Below are 16,201 nucleotides of genomic sequence, written 5' to 3' on the forward strand. Positions count from 1 at the left end.
TGTTTAACCTTCTCTTCTTGGGTTATATAAATCCAGTTCTCTCAGCCTCTCCTCATAGGTCATGTGCTCCAGCCTCCTGATTATCTTGGTAGCTCTCCTCTAGACTCATTATATATGTCAATGTTTTTCTCATAGTGGCGAGCCTAAAACTGGACACAGTACTCAAGATGCTGTCTCACAAGTGCTGAGTAAAACGAAAGAATAACTTCTTTCAGCCTGGCGGCTGCACTCTTGCTAACAGAGCCCTGTATGCCATTGGCCTTCTTTGCTACAGGGGCATATGACTGTACTCATGTTCAATCTGTTGTCTACCAGGACTCCCAGGTCACTTCCTGCAAAGCTGCTGTCAGGGCACGAAAGGCACTAATAGGCTGTAGTAGCCCTGACCAGCCTCACCTGAGGCCTCCACCTACACCCCTCCCCAGGCCCCTGGGGCTCCCTTTATGCTTAGGCCTGGGCCTTCAGTCCCTGCCTGAGCTATGTTGTAGGTCATCTTCTTGAGCTATGTATGCTCATCTTCAGCTGTGTTAAAGCCATGCTTGTGCATGGCCATGGACCCTGTTGATCCAGACCCTGATGTGCGGACTGACTTCCCAGCTTGACCTTGAACCTGGCTCATCACCACAAACTTGTCTAGTGCTTTGGACTCTCAGCTGACCCCAGCTGCCACCCCTGGGCCTGCCCTGCTTACCTCACTCTGGGACTGCGGGACGGGGCCCTGGCTGGTGAGGCCCCGGCCCAGCCAGCTATGTTACCCCCATTAGCTCCTGGCTCCCCATCCTTTAGGAAGCAGCTGGCCCTTGCTGCCTACTGACAGCTGCTTTCTAGCCAGTCAGGCCCAGGCCTGTAGTGTTGCATGGAGTTATTCCACCTTAGGTGCAAGACTTTGTATTTGCCTTTGTTGAACTTCATGAGGTTCCAGTCAGCCCATTTTTCTAGCTCGACTAGCAAAAACAATACATGGGAGGGCAGGGCTGTTACTCAAAGGTACTGACTGCCCCAAGTTTGGTATCATCTGCAAACTTGCTGAGAGCACACTCTATCCCATCATCCAGGTTCTTAATAAAGAAGTTGAACAGTGTTGCTCCTAGTATTGACCACTGAGAGGCAACCATTGGTAACTGACTGCCTGTCAAACTTTGTACTGCTGATAACCACCCTTTGAACCCAACAGTCCAGCCAAATTTCTACTCACCTTATCATGCACTTACCCATTCCGTATCTTACTAACCTGCTATAAGGATACTACAGAAGACCATGTCAAAGGCCTGCTAAAGTAAAGGCTTACAACATCCACTGCTCTTACTATCCATACAGACAATTGCCTCATCATAAAAGGCAATAAGGTGATCAGGCAACATTTGCCCTTGGTAAACACATTCTGGCTTTTCCCAGTTACCACCTTCTCCTTCATGTGTCTGGAAATAGCTCTCAGGAGGATTTGTTCCATGACCTTTGCAGGGACTGAGGTGAGGCTGACCAGTCTGTAGTTCCCTGTAGCCTTCTTGCGCTCCTTGAAGATGGGTGTGACATCTGCCTTTTCCCAGTACCCTTGGATGCATCTGATATCATCCCACAGACTTGGATACACCCATTTGGCTTACGTATTCCCTAACTGTACCTTCCTTTACATTCCCATTGATGCTGCTGGTGGGCTCTGGGAACTGGGAAGTCAGAGGGCAGACCTAAACAGTCAAGGCAAAAAAAGCATTGAGTATCAGTCTCTTCCATATTCTTTGTCATTAGGTCCTCTCCTCTATTTATCACTAGACCCACGTTTTCTTTAGCCTTCTTTTTGCTGCCAATATAGTTATGGAAGTCCTTCTGTTTCCCCTGCACATTCCTCACTAGTTTCAATTCCTGCTGAGCTTTGGCTTTCCTAATTCCTTCCTTTATACTCAAGCAATGTCTCTACAGTCCTCCTGGATAGGCTTCCTTCCGTGTACTTGCTTTTTGCATTTGCACTCAGTCAGAGTTCTCCAGTCACCTATGCTGCCTTCTACCATACTTGCTCAACTTTCTGCTTATTGGAATGGATTTCCTATGCTTTGAGGAAGTTGTCCTCAAATATCAACCAGCCTCCTTCATGGCCTTCCTTTTCTCGCTAAGGCAGTCTCTCATAGGCTCCTACCAAGAAGATCTTTGAATAACTCGAAACTTGTTCTTCTGAAGTCCAAGGTTTTGATTCTGCTATTTGTCTTACTTTGCTCAGGATTTTTAACTCCATGATCTCATGGTCACTGCAACCAAGACCTTTACATGCCTTTTACAATACATGCCCTTGACCATTACATCTTTGACTTGTTTGTGAGTATGAGATCCAGCAGATTATCTCCTCTGAACAGCTCACTGATCATCTGTGTCAAGAAGCTGTCTTGGACACGTTCCAGAAACCTCCTGTGTTGCTTGCCCTCAGCCCTATTGTTCTTCCAGCTCATATTAGGATGGTTGAGTGTCCAAGTGCCAGTGCAATCATGAGGCTTGTGGCTCTCTAAAGAAGGCTTCATCTATTTTCTCTCCTTGATCAGGTGTTCTGTGGCAGATACCTACCACAGCATCACCTGTGTTGGTCTGTTCTCTGGCCTTTACTCAAGCTCTCAACTGGCTCTTCACCTACTCCAAGGCAAAGCTCCATGAACTCCAGCCACTCCTTTGCCTGGAGTGCAACCCCTCCTCCTTGCCTTCTCAGCCTGTCTTTCCTGAAAAGCCTGTATCTGTTCACTGCAGCACTTCAGTCATATGAGCTACCCCACCACGTCTCTGTAATCCCAGTGAGGTCAGAACTGTCCAACTGCATGGACTCCTAAATCCTTGTTTGCTCCCAGGTTGTGTGCATTTGTGTATAGGCACTTGAGATGGGCCCCCAGTTGTGCTGCTTCCACAAGTGGAGTGTTAAAGCCTCTGTGGTCATGTGGTCTCCCAGATGCTGCCTCAAAATGTTGGCTGCTGGGAGAGTATTTGGAAAAGTATCATTATACGTTTACCTCATTTTCATACTCTTCTCCAGTCATTTGATTTTTGTCACTGCCCTTGGTGTGTGCCTGAAGAACTGCCACAAGCAGGAAGGGTCATCTGCTAAGTTCTGATGTCAGAAATATGACATGAACACAACGGTCCACAAGAAAGTCAGAAGATATCCCACAGAGAAACTTCTAGTTTTGAGGCTATTACCTCCACCCCCGCTTGGCAACCATCAGAAACAGGATAGTGGGCTACACAGACCCAGTACAACCACGCGCATATTCTTGGGCTGCTGCCCAGAGCAGATATGCAAACTGAGTTACTTCTTTTGTTCCTTTTCCTTTTAAGGTAATACTTGATTTGGAACTGCTGAAATTTTTGCTATTTTTTTCATAATTGTTTTTTAACTCAATCTTTTTGATGCTGAGTAGTCCTTCAATCTTTGCTTGCATGCTAATTGAGCTATCCCCTAGGAAAAACATGTTGTCAGCAAAATCCAGATCTTCTAATGTGCTGTTGTTGAAGTAGGCAATGCATGTGTTACAGCAATCCATGTCTTTTTTCATAAGGAATGACTGACAATATCAACAGAAAATGTGAAAGAACACTGACTTATTTGACAGAGTCTATATTAAACCTTTAACATATGTGTTTACCTTGATTCTACCTTAAGATAAACCTTCTATGAAGACTTATTGATACTGATGTTTTTTGGCATACGTAAGACTTAGATATGTTCCAGAATGATTCATAGTGATGCTGTCAAATAGTTTCTGGAAATTTATGATGTTTATAACTTTTTTTTTCCCTGCTCCATGCTCAATTTAATGACTGCTCTTAGGCTGCAAAATCTGGTTAACACATGACTTTCTGAATCAAGTCTTGACTGATCATTCTTTTGCTTCTATTCTTCCATTCAAGATGATATTGTAGAAGATTTTGTATCACCGGCAAAAGTACAATATCACATCAAATGTTGCAAAAGCATAGATTACCTTTTGTATTACCTTGATTATCATGCCATTTTCTTATTATTCTGCAAAAACAGTGAGGTTGCTGAAGCAAAGCAAAAGCAAGTGTCAGAAGCTCTCCAAATAGGTGCTGATTTAAAAAAAAATATGGGATGAAAGTGCTAACAGCATGTCATAATGCACAGGTTTGTAATTCCTTACAAGTGCTAGTAAAAAACTATAGAAAAGATGGGATGTATTTTTAAATGTTTATTTAAACGTGTATTTTAAAATGGTTTAAGATGTATGGATTCTGGTTGTCAAAGTGATGTTTTTTGGAGATGATCCAAATGTCTGTATTATTAATAGAAAATGTCCACAGGTCCATCTCATTAGATCTTGCCCTTTCTTGCATTATTTTGGGCGTAGAATCTGAACTTCAGATCCATCCAGTTTATCAGCTGACAAACAGGTTCTCCTGAAACTTCTTCTCACAGCAACAAAATAAAAGAATCTTTTTATTCCTAAATTTCAGGTTCTTGAACTGTAAGCACAGGACTCTGCAGAAAGGATGGTGGTAACACCTCATTTGATAATGAAGAAGCTGTCCCCAGCATCTTTTGCACAGCACACCTAGGCAGGCTTCTCTAGCAGTTATACCTCACAGACAATCAGTGGAATGAAGAACTCTGCAGACGTGGGTACACAAACATCACAGCTATGTTATCCTGATCACATCACAAACTATAAACTCTGAAAGGGATACAGTGTAGATACTGGGTTCTCAGCTCTAACTCTTTCTTGCCATTTGGTTCACACTATTTGCCAATGTAGACATAGCCTCAGTATCCCCCCTTTCACGTGTACTGGCCCATCTCCCACCTCTTTAAATTGGCAGCTCTGTATAATCTGCTTCTTCCTCTATGTGACTGAGAAAGCTATACTTGAAAACATCTGCTGTACTTGAAAACACTTTTTCTCATCTCCCAGATCATGGGTTTGGGAGCATCTTAAAATTCAAATGCTTTATTTAAGGATCATTTTAAGACAGATAAATGGAATAAAATCTGAGTCCTACATAAATAGGAGGAATTTGGGGAGGAGAAAAGAGCCAATGCATTAAAAGCTAGAAAAATATTAAAGCAAAATTGCTTAAATTAATAGAGATAATTTAAGGTAACACTGTGAAAATTCAGGAGTCACTCGTTTCTGCAAGATAAACAAATCGAGATAAAATAATAAAATAAATAAAAAACATATAGCCAGTGGGTAAGTCATGTACTAAGTAGAGGAGGAATACTTTGACCTAATCATTTTGTAGCGCACTAGCTGATTGAGACTCCTTCGGCAAATATTGCTCTGCTGCAGATTTTGTTTGTACAGAGAGGACAATGCCTGAATGGAGATATTTCAATTTCAGTTCATTCTTCCAGTTTCCAGTCTCTTGACACATATAAATTCCACACTTTTTCTGTGCAGGGAGAATACTGCATAAGGAATTGTGACCTGATTATTTATCTACTATTTATTTAACTTTTAATTCTTTCACCTATGAGAATCAAACAGGTTGAAATTCCTCAGAGTCTACGAAATGGATTTTTAATTAGCTACCCTGAGAATAGCTTCACATGATGGATGTGAAGGTGATTTTAGTATTCTGTGTGACTCTCAGCCAATGATGTTTGCACTGTATTTTAAGCTCGGGCTTGAGCTCAGGCTTTTGATACAGCCAGCCTACCGGACACCCACTGCTGTGTCCGCAGTCTGGCATTGGTCTCTGCAGGGCAGAAGACAAGGGCAGGTGAGGAAAGTGCGGACACTAGTATCCATGACCCCAGTTACGTTACACGGTAGCTCTCTTGAGCAGTTTTCCTCTTTTTTCTTTCCGGAAGGCAGACAACTGGATCGGGTCCCCATACCCAGCTAGCATTGGGAAATTTCTTATGTAACAGAGAGGGATGGAGAACACCGGAACTAAATGAAGTTCTTTATTCAGTTCTTACTCTTCCTGGCAGCTGAGCAGCACTAACCGCAAACATTGCTAGGAAGATACTGGGAAGAAGTATAGCGAGAGGGAGAACTGTATTTGGCTCTCAGGAGCTCTTCCTCCCCACCTTGCCTAGAGAGGCAAAACCCTGGAATCAGTGGACAGCCCTGCCACTCAGCTGATACAGGAAGAAATGAGAAGTCCATTTGGTTCCAGAAATCTTTTGCCTCCATCCATTCCCAAAAGATATGTATTTATCACATACATGCCTGAACCCCAACTCATCTCACTGAATGGTCTTATAAGGGCTGGCAGGTTTTGGGGCTGAGGTAGAGGACAGTCAAGCTTGGATTTAGATTCAATAATGTGAATGTAAATTGGGTTAGATTTTGAATCTAGAGAACAGATCCCAAAGTAAAATGTAATGAAAGCATGCTCAGTGAATTGAAACTCACCTAAACTAAAGGAAGGGACTCCTCTTAATCCCATTGGGATAAGTCTGCACAAGACTTGCTTGCAGCATGAGCTAACTAGTTGTGAGCTGGAGGTTGTGTAGCCATGGTTAGGAGAGCTCTGTGCTTGATTTAAAATGTTCTGCTGAACAGTAGGATATACCAAATTAGGTTTAGCACTAGGTTTACAGTGGTACATAGTATCTCCAGCCTAAAGGATAAGTATATGAGGCATGTGTATCTGAAAAATACCACCTGGGTATATCATTAGTGCAACAACCTTAAAGAGGTCAGGAAAAGTAACACAGAGGAACAACAGCTAGAACAAGGCCCCAGAAACCAAGACTGCTGAATTCTACATTTATAAGAACAAAGCCAAGGACTATTAGATCTTTTAAGTCATTTAACATCTACACTGATGTTTTGCAGAAAAATATATAGTGTTAATATTTGTAAATAATGATGGGAAAAATGGTGTAAATATAGGCAAGAACAAAGAAATATTACAAACGGACTGTGACGGAAGGAGAAAGGAAGAGGAAAGGAATTAGAAACACTGATTCCTTAATACGCTTATATGAGAGGAAACTTTGCCTAAGAATGGACAGCAAATTAGGGAAGAGTTTGTACTGAGAAGTACAGTCCCATGAGGAAGTTACTGCAGCAGAAACAATAGTATAAAACATTTTATTTTTACTGTATGTTTATTTTTACGACATGTTTTCACTTTTACTGTATGTTAATTTCCAGAGTACATGCTTGTGCTGTGTTGTAAATAGGCGGTAGTCTGTGCTACAGTGAAGAGAGGTACGCTACACTGCTTGGGGAGTGGGTGGGCAGGTTTCACCGGCATAACGTTTCCACCCTAGCTTACCTTGTGGTAACTTGTTCATGTAACAAAACTGAAAAACATTGAAGTATGCTGTTGGAATTTGGGTTATATGTGTTGAGACATCACCAAAATGGGAAGGAAGTATTTTTTCTCTAAAATATCGGCAATTCTAGTCTATTTAGGTTATTATTGATTTCAGTCATATTATCTCTGTATTACACCTGCAAAAGTGAGATCAAATTTTGTGACAGCACATCCTTAAAGCACTAAAAATGACCCATAGTAACTTTTTTGATAGAACCTCTATGTATCATTCTTAAAGGGATACTTCTCTTTAGAATTGACATTACAGTGTCCTTTCTTTTCAGTCTAAGTCATCTATTTCTCAGCAAGCTAGCTGGAAATATTTTTCCAGAGAAGCATACAGTCTGGCTTTGTGAATGATAAACCTCATGGGGTAGCTCCTTACTGGTTAAAAGGTTTTCAAAGTATTAATCCTGAGAATCTGAACATAAGGGAGAGATATGGGAACTATAAAATGAATTTTCATTTGAAGCTTCTATCTTCTATCTTCTTGAAGAGGGCATATTTTCAGAAAGCAGGAGGCATTGGCTCTTTGAAAACTGAAGTTGTTTTAAGGTATCACAGTTAGGATACTGAAGATTACTGGTCATGAAAAAAATCCAAACAAACTGTTGACAGGTATAGTTAAAAATATTTCTGGACCTCAGATACATTCTCTTTAAAAACTGAATTCAATACTGCACATTGTACTTTGGTACCATTAAACTAAAAACAAATAGCTTTCAAATAACACATTATGAAGCAGTCAGTTTATCTGCTTTTAGAGGAAGGAAAGACAGAGGAGATGATAATAAATAAATAATTTTGTGGAACTTGACCTACTTATTATATCTTTCTATACAGGCATTATGAATGTTCATTCTAAGAAATTGCCGCTTTCTCTAGCAACTCAATTTGTTTTTTTCTGAATTGTGTGTCACATCCTGCATGCAAAATATGCTAGGGAGAACAAGGAGAACAAGAGCAACCATTAGCACACAACTATGTTAAAATATCTGTCCTCAGTACTCCGATACGAAAATAGTTGAGGGCAGAACACTGTGAGTGTGGATTTTTGGATTGTAATTTAGTACGTCTCCCACTTTGATCCAAAATGTCCCTCATGTCCAACAGTGCTACAATGAGCATAGACTGGATTTAGGGCCTACTCCTGTTCAGATTAATCAATGTTAAGACTCATTACATTTTATAAACACAGACTTTTAGACATAGTTTGAATTTGAGAGTTAACTCAATCAGAATGGTATAGAACAATCTGTGTTGGTTTAAGAAACCTGAATATTTAAACTATTCTGAAAATCGTCTGTGGATCATTCATTTAAAGGGCAGTTAATGTTGACTAGAAAGCATATGCAGACATATCCGTATCTTTGAACTTATCGAAAGAATTCAGGCACAGGTCCTATGCAGTAAAATAGGATTTTCAAAGCTGGCAAGGAAACAGAGATCCCAGATGTGACTGGCTATTGTGCTGCTTACTTCACTTTCTGTCTGACACATTGATCTACTTGCTTTGTTCGCCGTTATTCAGAAGTCTCTCTCTTAAGGCCCTTGCTTAGTTTTTGCCCCATAGCCTGGAATGCCGCAAATGTGTGCCTTCTCCTGCAGGACTATACCTTTGGCTCTGTGCCCCTCAGCGGGCACAAGAACAGAATCTCCTCCTCCGTGCAGAAGCAGCACGGAGCTCTTCAGTCTATCTAAGGCCAATGCTTGCCATCAAAAAAAACATCCTGGGATTTTTAATAATAAAACACAATTAGGAATTCTGTCTTACTTGGCACCACCTGCAGCTCAGTGCCATTGCTGTCAGACTAATCCATAGAGTCATTACTGCCATAAGGGAAGAGCTGCCACTCATGCAGAAGAGAAGCATCATTCCTTGTTACGCTTATAGTAGTACTGTGCTAGATGGACTTTGCTAACTTTGAAAGAGCTGACGAGATCCCAGACCTAAGTGGTGTGGCCACAGGCCATAAAACAAAAAATAAAAGAAAAATAATAAAAAAGAAAACACAAATATAAATCTAGGGGGTGTCTCTTTGCAACAATAATGCTTTAAGAAGAAATGCTAAGCTGCACTTATCCCATTTGAATTATGCTTTTCCAGTCTCCCCTAATAAGAATCACTCATATAAGCTAAGTATTTCCCTCAGTAGCCGTCTTTGCATTCTTAATAACCAACTCAATTTTGCTTGCTAGAATAAGAGCTCTCCTTTAATATGTAAGATTAGGTTCAAGTAACGGCTTTCATGAATGCATATATTATCAGTCTTTTCCACTAATTGGTCTCAAAGTATGTTATCCATCTTATCACTAAGTCCACATGGTTTGAAAGTTGTTCTCCAACTCAGATGCTAACATTCTGCTAAGTATCTGAACAGTGAAGCTGCAGGAAAAGCTGAGGCAAATGAATTGTGTTAGCCATGGTCCACAGCAAAAAAAAGCTAGAATGCAAAGACATAAAGCTGTCTAAATGCTCATAGAAGAATGAGTATATACTACATGTAAAAGAATACCAGAAGTGAAAGTCACTGACGGAAACCCATGACTGTGGACCTAATCTTTCAGTTCTTAATCCATCTTGATGCAAACAGGTCTACCACCGGACCTAATCTCTGAAGGACATGTGTTTACTTTAAACAGTTCTGCTAAATTTTTAGATTATCCAAAAATACATAGGTAGGGCACAGAATTATGTATTTCTGATTATAAGAGGAACAATTTGTTAGACAGGACTGTAGCAAGCCTACATTTTTTTTCTTTCAGTGTAATTAGTTTAATAGTTGGCATCATTGCTTATAGTCAATGATAGAATAGAATGCAAAAAGTTTCTACTTACCTTTGGCTGAAGTCAGAGTTATTTATCCTGATTCCTGCTCATTCCCATCTTTGTGACCCATGTGGGAGTTGTGACTCTAAATAAAAGTATTGGAGCTGAGAGATTTTTTCTGCATGACAAATTTTTTTTATGACATCAAAATTAGTCTCAGTTCTGATGGACACCATTATGGGAGTCATTATACTATTAAGCTATGGCTAGCCAGTTGTGTCAGAGAAATTTACTTTTCATAAAATTCATTATCCTCACTGGATAAATGAAACATCTCAGCTGCTAGGGAGACACAATGTATTGGCACACTCCTGGAACAGAGTTTGCATTCAGTAGCACAAACATTCCATTAAAGGCTTTAGCACATATTATATGTTTTCTGCAACTGACATATTTACCAGTTAACACTTCCTCATGGACAAGAAAATGGTTGTCTATGGCTCTAATTCAAGATTAAAGAACATGTAACACCTATATCAAATGTCTTTTCTTGCACCAAGAACTGCGTTTGGTGTACACACATTTGCTCTGGTTTTACCAAAAGGAGAAGCACCTGGTATGTACATCAGGCTGGTACAAAGCTGTTCCACTCAGAGATTGGCATTTCTCTCATTTGAAGTGCCAGCTAGATCCCCTGCTGCTGAGCTGAGCTGGGCTACTAAACTGTAAGCTCTGCATCTCCAGACCCTGCAGGAGCTGCATCCTCATGTAAAAACACATACTGCTGGACTTTACAGGCAGATCCAGGGACCCAGTTTCTCAGGCACACTGAGATTTCCAGGCAGCCAGATTTAATTCATTAGCCTTGAAGAGTCACACCAGCAGCTGCAGTGTGCAAGACAACAGCCTAAAACCCTGCGCCAGCCTGGCATCACCTAGCTGTGAAGGAGACTAACTGCCCACCTGATCACCTGTAAGCCCAGTCTGCCATGATGGGGTGGAAGACAGGAAAGCCAGTGCAGGAGGCGCGGAGGACACCAGAGGCCATGGGAGCTGCCGGTGGTGGTGCGGGGGGAGCTGGGGGCTGCACCTTGGAAATGGCGGGTGCCAGGCTGGGGATGGGGCAGGGGCCGCCAACTGCCGCTTCCCTCCGGAAAGTTCTGGTGGCTGCGTGCACAGGTGCCTCGGCTGCACAAGCAGCGACATGTGAGGGTGCAGCTTGGGGAATTTCATTTTCAGCTGACTAACCTCCTTCCTTGGCAAGAGGCAATACTTCCTTGTATTAAAAAAGAGAGAGAGAGAGAGAGAGAGAGAGAGAGAGCGCGAGCATGAGAGAGAGTTATTTCTTCTCAGCCTCTATTCTGGAGAGAGGCTGGGAGAATGTTTTAAAAACTATATGTATATATAATGACCTGCTCAGATGAGAGTATTTTCTCTTCTGATGGAATTAAGGCACTTCAGCCTTTTTGTCAGGCGTTTAAGCAGCGAGGGTTCAGCGCATTTTTATGGCTTTTTCTGTAGGAAATGCATGACAAGGGTGTCTATCCTACCCCTTCCTCTCTGCTTCTCATAGTTCATCTTCAATTTCTGAGAAACACTTAGACTGACAGTCTCAAAGACTGTTCCCTTATGTTTGCCTATCTAGGATGATCAGTCTCAGCTTTGTTTAAAATCTCAGGATTTAAGATCCTTTTTCAGCAAGTCAGAGGCATTTTGTAAATGGTGTCCTCCCAAATCCTCAGTCCTCTGAGTCTTTTCCTTCACCTAATGTGAGAAGGATTTTACTGGTGTTCCACTCTCTCTTAACAAAACATACAGAACAAGTTTAATGCTGCCTCTCAGAGAGTTAAATTGGATTTGTCCAGATGGACACTGTTACATGCCTCCTTTATAGGTGGGATTAATTTTATTAAAATATAATCTTCCATGCTTACATTATCCCCTTCAGACATTCTCTTCTAATCTTCTGCAAAGTAGCATTAAAACAGTTTCTGGCATTCATTAAGAATAATATTAAAATGCAGACACACCTTTTTAGGCTACAACTGTTGCGAAAAAGCAAACCTGGGTTTCCTTTTCTTGGAGTCACGCTCTGAGCCGATCAGATATGAACTAGCAAGACGTGGTTGCACTAGTCACTTCAACACTATTGCTATAGGGGCATGAAGCAATCTTGTGACCACTGAACTGCTTTCCGCCTATTCTAGAGACATTGCTGTCTCCCAGTCCTGGAAATAAACACATGTTGCTCAGTAGCCTTGCTCTGAAGGCAGGCCTAGAGAGGCTTCTGTGATTTTCCATTTCACCCCCATGTAGCACAAGGTCTATCCGACACTTAAATCCCAATCAAAATAGGGCTTAGGTAATATCCCTGGCAGATGGGTGAGTTCCACCCACGTTCCTTTGTGCTCATCTGGGCTAAAGAATGAGAACTGGAAAGCAGAGTGGGGTTTTTTATGACTTGGAACCAAATACTTAGCGGGCATCTATTTCAGCTTTGTTTCTGACAAGACTTTTTGTGAAGCCAAAAAATACCTGAGTAAAAACTGTTTATGTTATAAATTTAGAATTCCGTGATAGAGTTGAGGGAAAAAAAAAAGGATAAAAATGAGAAATCTTAGTCATTCATTAATCTCGTACTGGGAATAAATAGAGAGAGACTTCTCAATTACATTATTCGTCTCAGAAGAGATTCTCAAGTTTCCAAAATTCTGTCAGTCAGTTATGAAATATATGCATGTTGCAAAAAAGTAAATAAATCTCTTTTCATTTGTCTCCTGACTTCTGGCAAAGACTTCTGACTTCTTACACAACATGTACTTTACTATTAATGATAGCAAGTAAAAGTCCATATATAAGTGAGAAATAAAGGCAGGCTAAATATATGCAGCACAGAAAAAGGAAAAAGCCTGCTGAAAAGCCAAACAGAGGAAAGAGAAAAGCAATGTGTTTGGAATTATTTCATTTTTATCTAAAACACAAACCTTGATAATTGTATTATACATTTCAACATACAATGCACCCTGAAGAAAATAAGATCATTGATCTTTTTTTAAGAAAACTTATTGCCTAGTGTCATAGCAACTCTGATACTGATACACCTCAAATAATTTGTGGGAAGCAGAAGCAGATGTCTGATACAAGTTGTCAGGTAGCCATAAAATGAATCCCCAACCAGCCTCAGCTAAAAGGGTAGCAACAAGCAACCAGGAGATCTGAGGAAGAGCTGGAAAAATAGACATTGGAAAGAGGAAACGTAAGAAAGGAGAGGGTGAAGCAGATGTGATTGAACACACGGATAGAAGGATTCACAACATAGGCATTGTTTTTCTCTCCTATCACTGATACAAGCTGCTTTTCAAACCTTGTGTAATGTGGTATTATGAGTGCAATTAAACCATAGTAGTTATCACTTAGTTTTAAAAATATTCCATTATACTTTGTGGTAGTTGCTTAAGAAATTGGTCCTGAAACTGGAAAACTCTTCAATTAATTCACTTTCTTAAATCTTTGTTTTTTGAGGGAGGGATGGAATTGATAAGAGTATCCCATCTACCAATATTTGCTCTCCTAAGTTTTTATCTACCCTGCATCAATTCTGTCTCAGGCCTTGATATGCTATAAGCAACGCATTAGCAGTTTTGGTCTTGGATGGGCTGATGTTAATGTTGGAGATAAATATCGGCTCTGACTTCCCTCCACAGTAAATATCACCTTTGTAAAATAAGTGAGAATCTCTATGAGAATTATAGCCACACTTCTTGACTGAAGCATAAACCTATTCCTTGTCTGCACTATCAGCTGTGGATCTGAAAGAATCTGTCCAGCCACCTGCTCATTCGTCACCAAAGATCATCAAGACCAAAACTGCTACTGCACTGGATCAACCCACCCATGTTTCACTTGCACCACATAATATGGTTGCAGCCATGTGGCTATGGAGCCCCATTCTGATGAGGACCACACTAATTCAACAGGCACATTACATGTTATCATAGTGTCATGGCAGGAGGGAACTCAACTTCCTCAGTACGCCCAGCACCTTTAGCCACCTGTATCTCAGACCACCACAGCTACATTATCACCAGAAACCCATTTAAAGTCAGCCCTAGAATTTCCCTGTTCTTTCACTCTATGCTTCACATTCTAGAAATAATAGCAAATCTGTAATATGGCTAAAAGGGTATTCAAGCTACCTATATTATTTCCTCTCTACTGGTCAGGGTATGTGTACCCTGGTATGCAGAGTTCCCTGTGCACTGTTATTCTCATTAAGCCACTTAGCTACCATATGAGTACACCTGTATATCTCTGCACAGCACTAAGTTGTGCCTTGTTCCAAGGTTATATTCTCTGCCTGCCTACTTCCATCTCTCTCCTGGAAGTTACTATACCTATAGAAGCAATAAGTAGCAGAATAGGATAGGGCAGGGCCACTGCATTTCAGCATTTTAGCACCAAATTTAAGTTGGTGGTCCTTTGTTACTCATCTAGTCTCTTGTTTTTGTTGTAGATTCAAGAATGCTGAACAAATTTCTCATAATGCACACTAATCCATATCATCAAAGTGTACAAAGAGACCACCTTTCATTCCAGCAAATGCAACTGCTAAAAACCTGGGTTACCCTGATGGCAAAACCTACTTTATCTTATTGCCATATGAAAAGATATATCAGTTTGCTTTATAATGTCACCTGTTTGTATTGGGAGATCACCATCATTATATGGAACATATATTTCATTTGCAATATATATGCACTCACACACACACATATATATATTCCTTTCAAACCATGTATCTAAATATAGTGAGCTGAAAACACTATATAAAGAAGTTTACCCAATTGATGTAGACCAAATGAAAATTCTGTCTTATGTTACTTTAAACTCCCCTTGCAAAACCTCTACAGCCCATAAACCTCCAGCAATACCTTCCATTTGTCCTACACAGTTCCCTTCCACATAGCACTTCTGCGAGCACTAATCTAGCAGCTTGGCAAGGTGCAAATATGCTATGGTGAATTCTAAGCTGTGCACATGGTGACTGTCAAAAATTACTGACTCTGGCCAAGAAGTTCTAAACTTACTGGAGGGAGAAGGGGAAGGAAAAAAATGAGGACTGATAGATGATGCAATTGCACGTTTCACTTCTCAGAAAACCACGCTAAAAACAATGCTAGTGAAATGAAATATAAACTATTTGAGGAAAGATGTTGGAGAAAGGTAATAGAATACATTTAAGATATGGAGAGCCAGTTGCCAAAGACATCAAGAAAAAGATAAGAAGTTAAACGTTATCAGAAATGGAGAGTTTTTACTGCAGGTTAAGCTGTAGATGTTTAATTCTTGGCTATTAAGAGGATAAAGGATGAGCTGATGTGGCTTTATAAAGAAAAATTAAATTTTCACATCTCTGCTGGGTGATATTCCTGAACTGCTGTTACATTTTTAAAAGTAATCAAGTCACAGTATCAGAGGTAGTGATTTCCAGCAATCCCATTGATCAGAATAATGAAGAGAAGTTAAAAAAAATAGCAAATCCCCAGAACCAATCGTATTCACTCTGCAATTTGAAGGTAAAGAAAGAAAAAGGTGTCTGAATTAATAATTCAATCTGATTAATAAATCTTATTGAAAACTATACAACAAAATGAACTTTAACAATAAACAAGCATTTCAAAGCAAGTAATTGTGATAATTTTTTAATTGTTTCCTCAACCAGCTTTAGATATAGCTATTACTGATTCTGAGAAAGAGATGCACTGCACCTACAGGAACAGAATGGTGCCAGACTATCTGTAGGTGGCTGTTTGCATCTAAGGCTGCTCTTCTCAGTGAAGGATGACAATGCCAGGCCAAGCCTGAGGGCTTGAAAGGTACTCCGGAGGAGTGCAAGCAGCCCCAAAAGAAGGTCACTGACCTTTGACTCCTCCCTTCTCTTCCCTCCCCTCTCCTCTCTTAAAGTTTTCCCCAAATAGCCATGTGAAATTTGTAACATTTACTCCGAGTCAATGGGAGGGAGCCAAAGGCTGTGGCTCATGTGTGTGTGGTGGCAGATGGCTGTCTCTTTTTCTCCATCCTTTCCTGTCCCTCTGTACAATGGTGAGTCATACTGAGCTTGGGGAGACTGTATGGGCATCTAGGGAGGGGGATTTATTTCCTGTG

Source organism: Dromaius novaehollandiae, chromosome 2 (genome assembly GCF_036370855.1).
Source record: "Dromaius novaehollandiae isolate bDroNov1 chromosome 2, bDroNov1.hap1, whole genome shotgun sequence".
In the NCBI taxonomy this organism is placed as follows: domain Eukaryota; kingdom Metazoa; phylum Chordata; class Aves; order Casuariiformes; family Dromaiidae; genus Dromaius; species Dromaius novaehollandiae.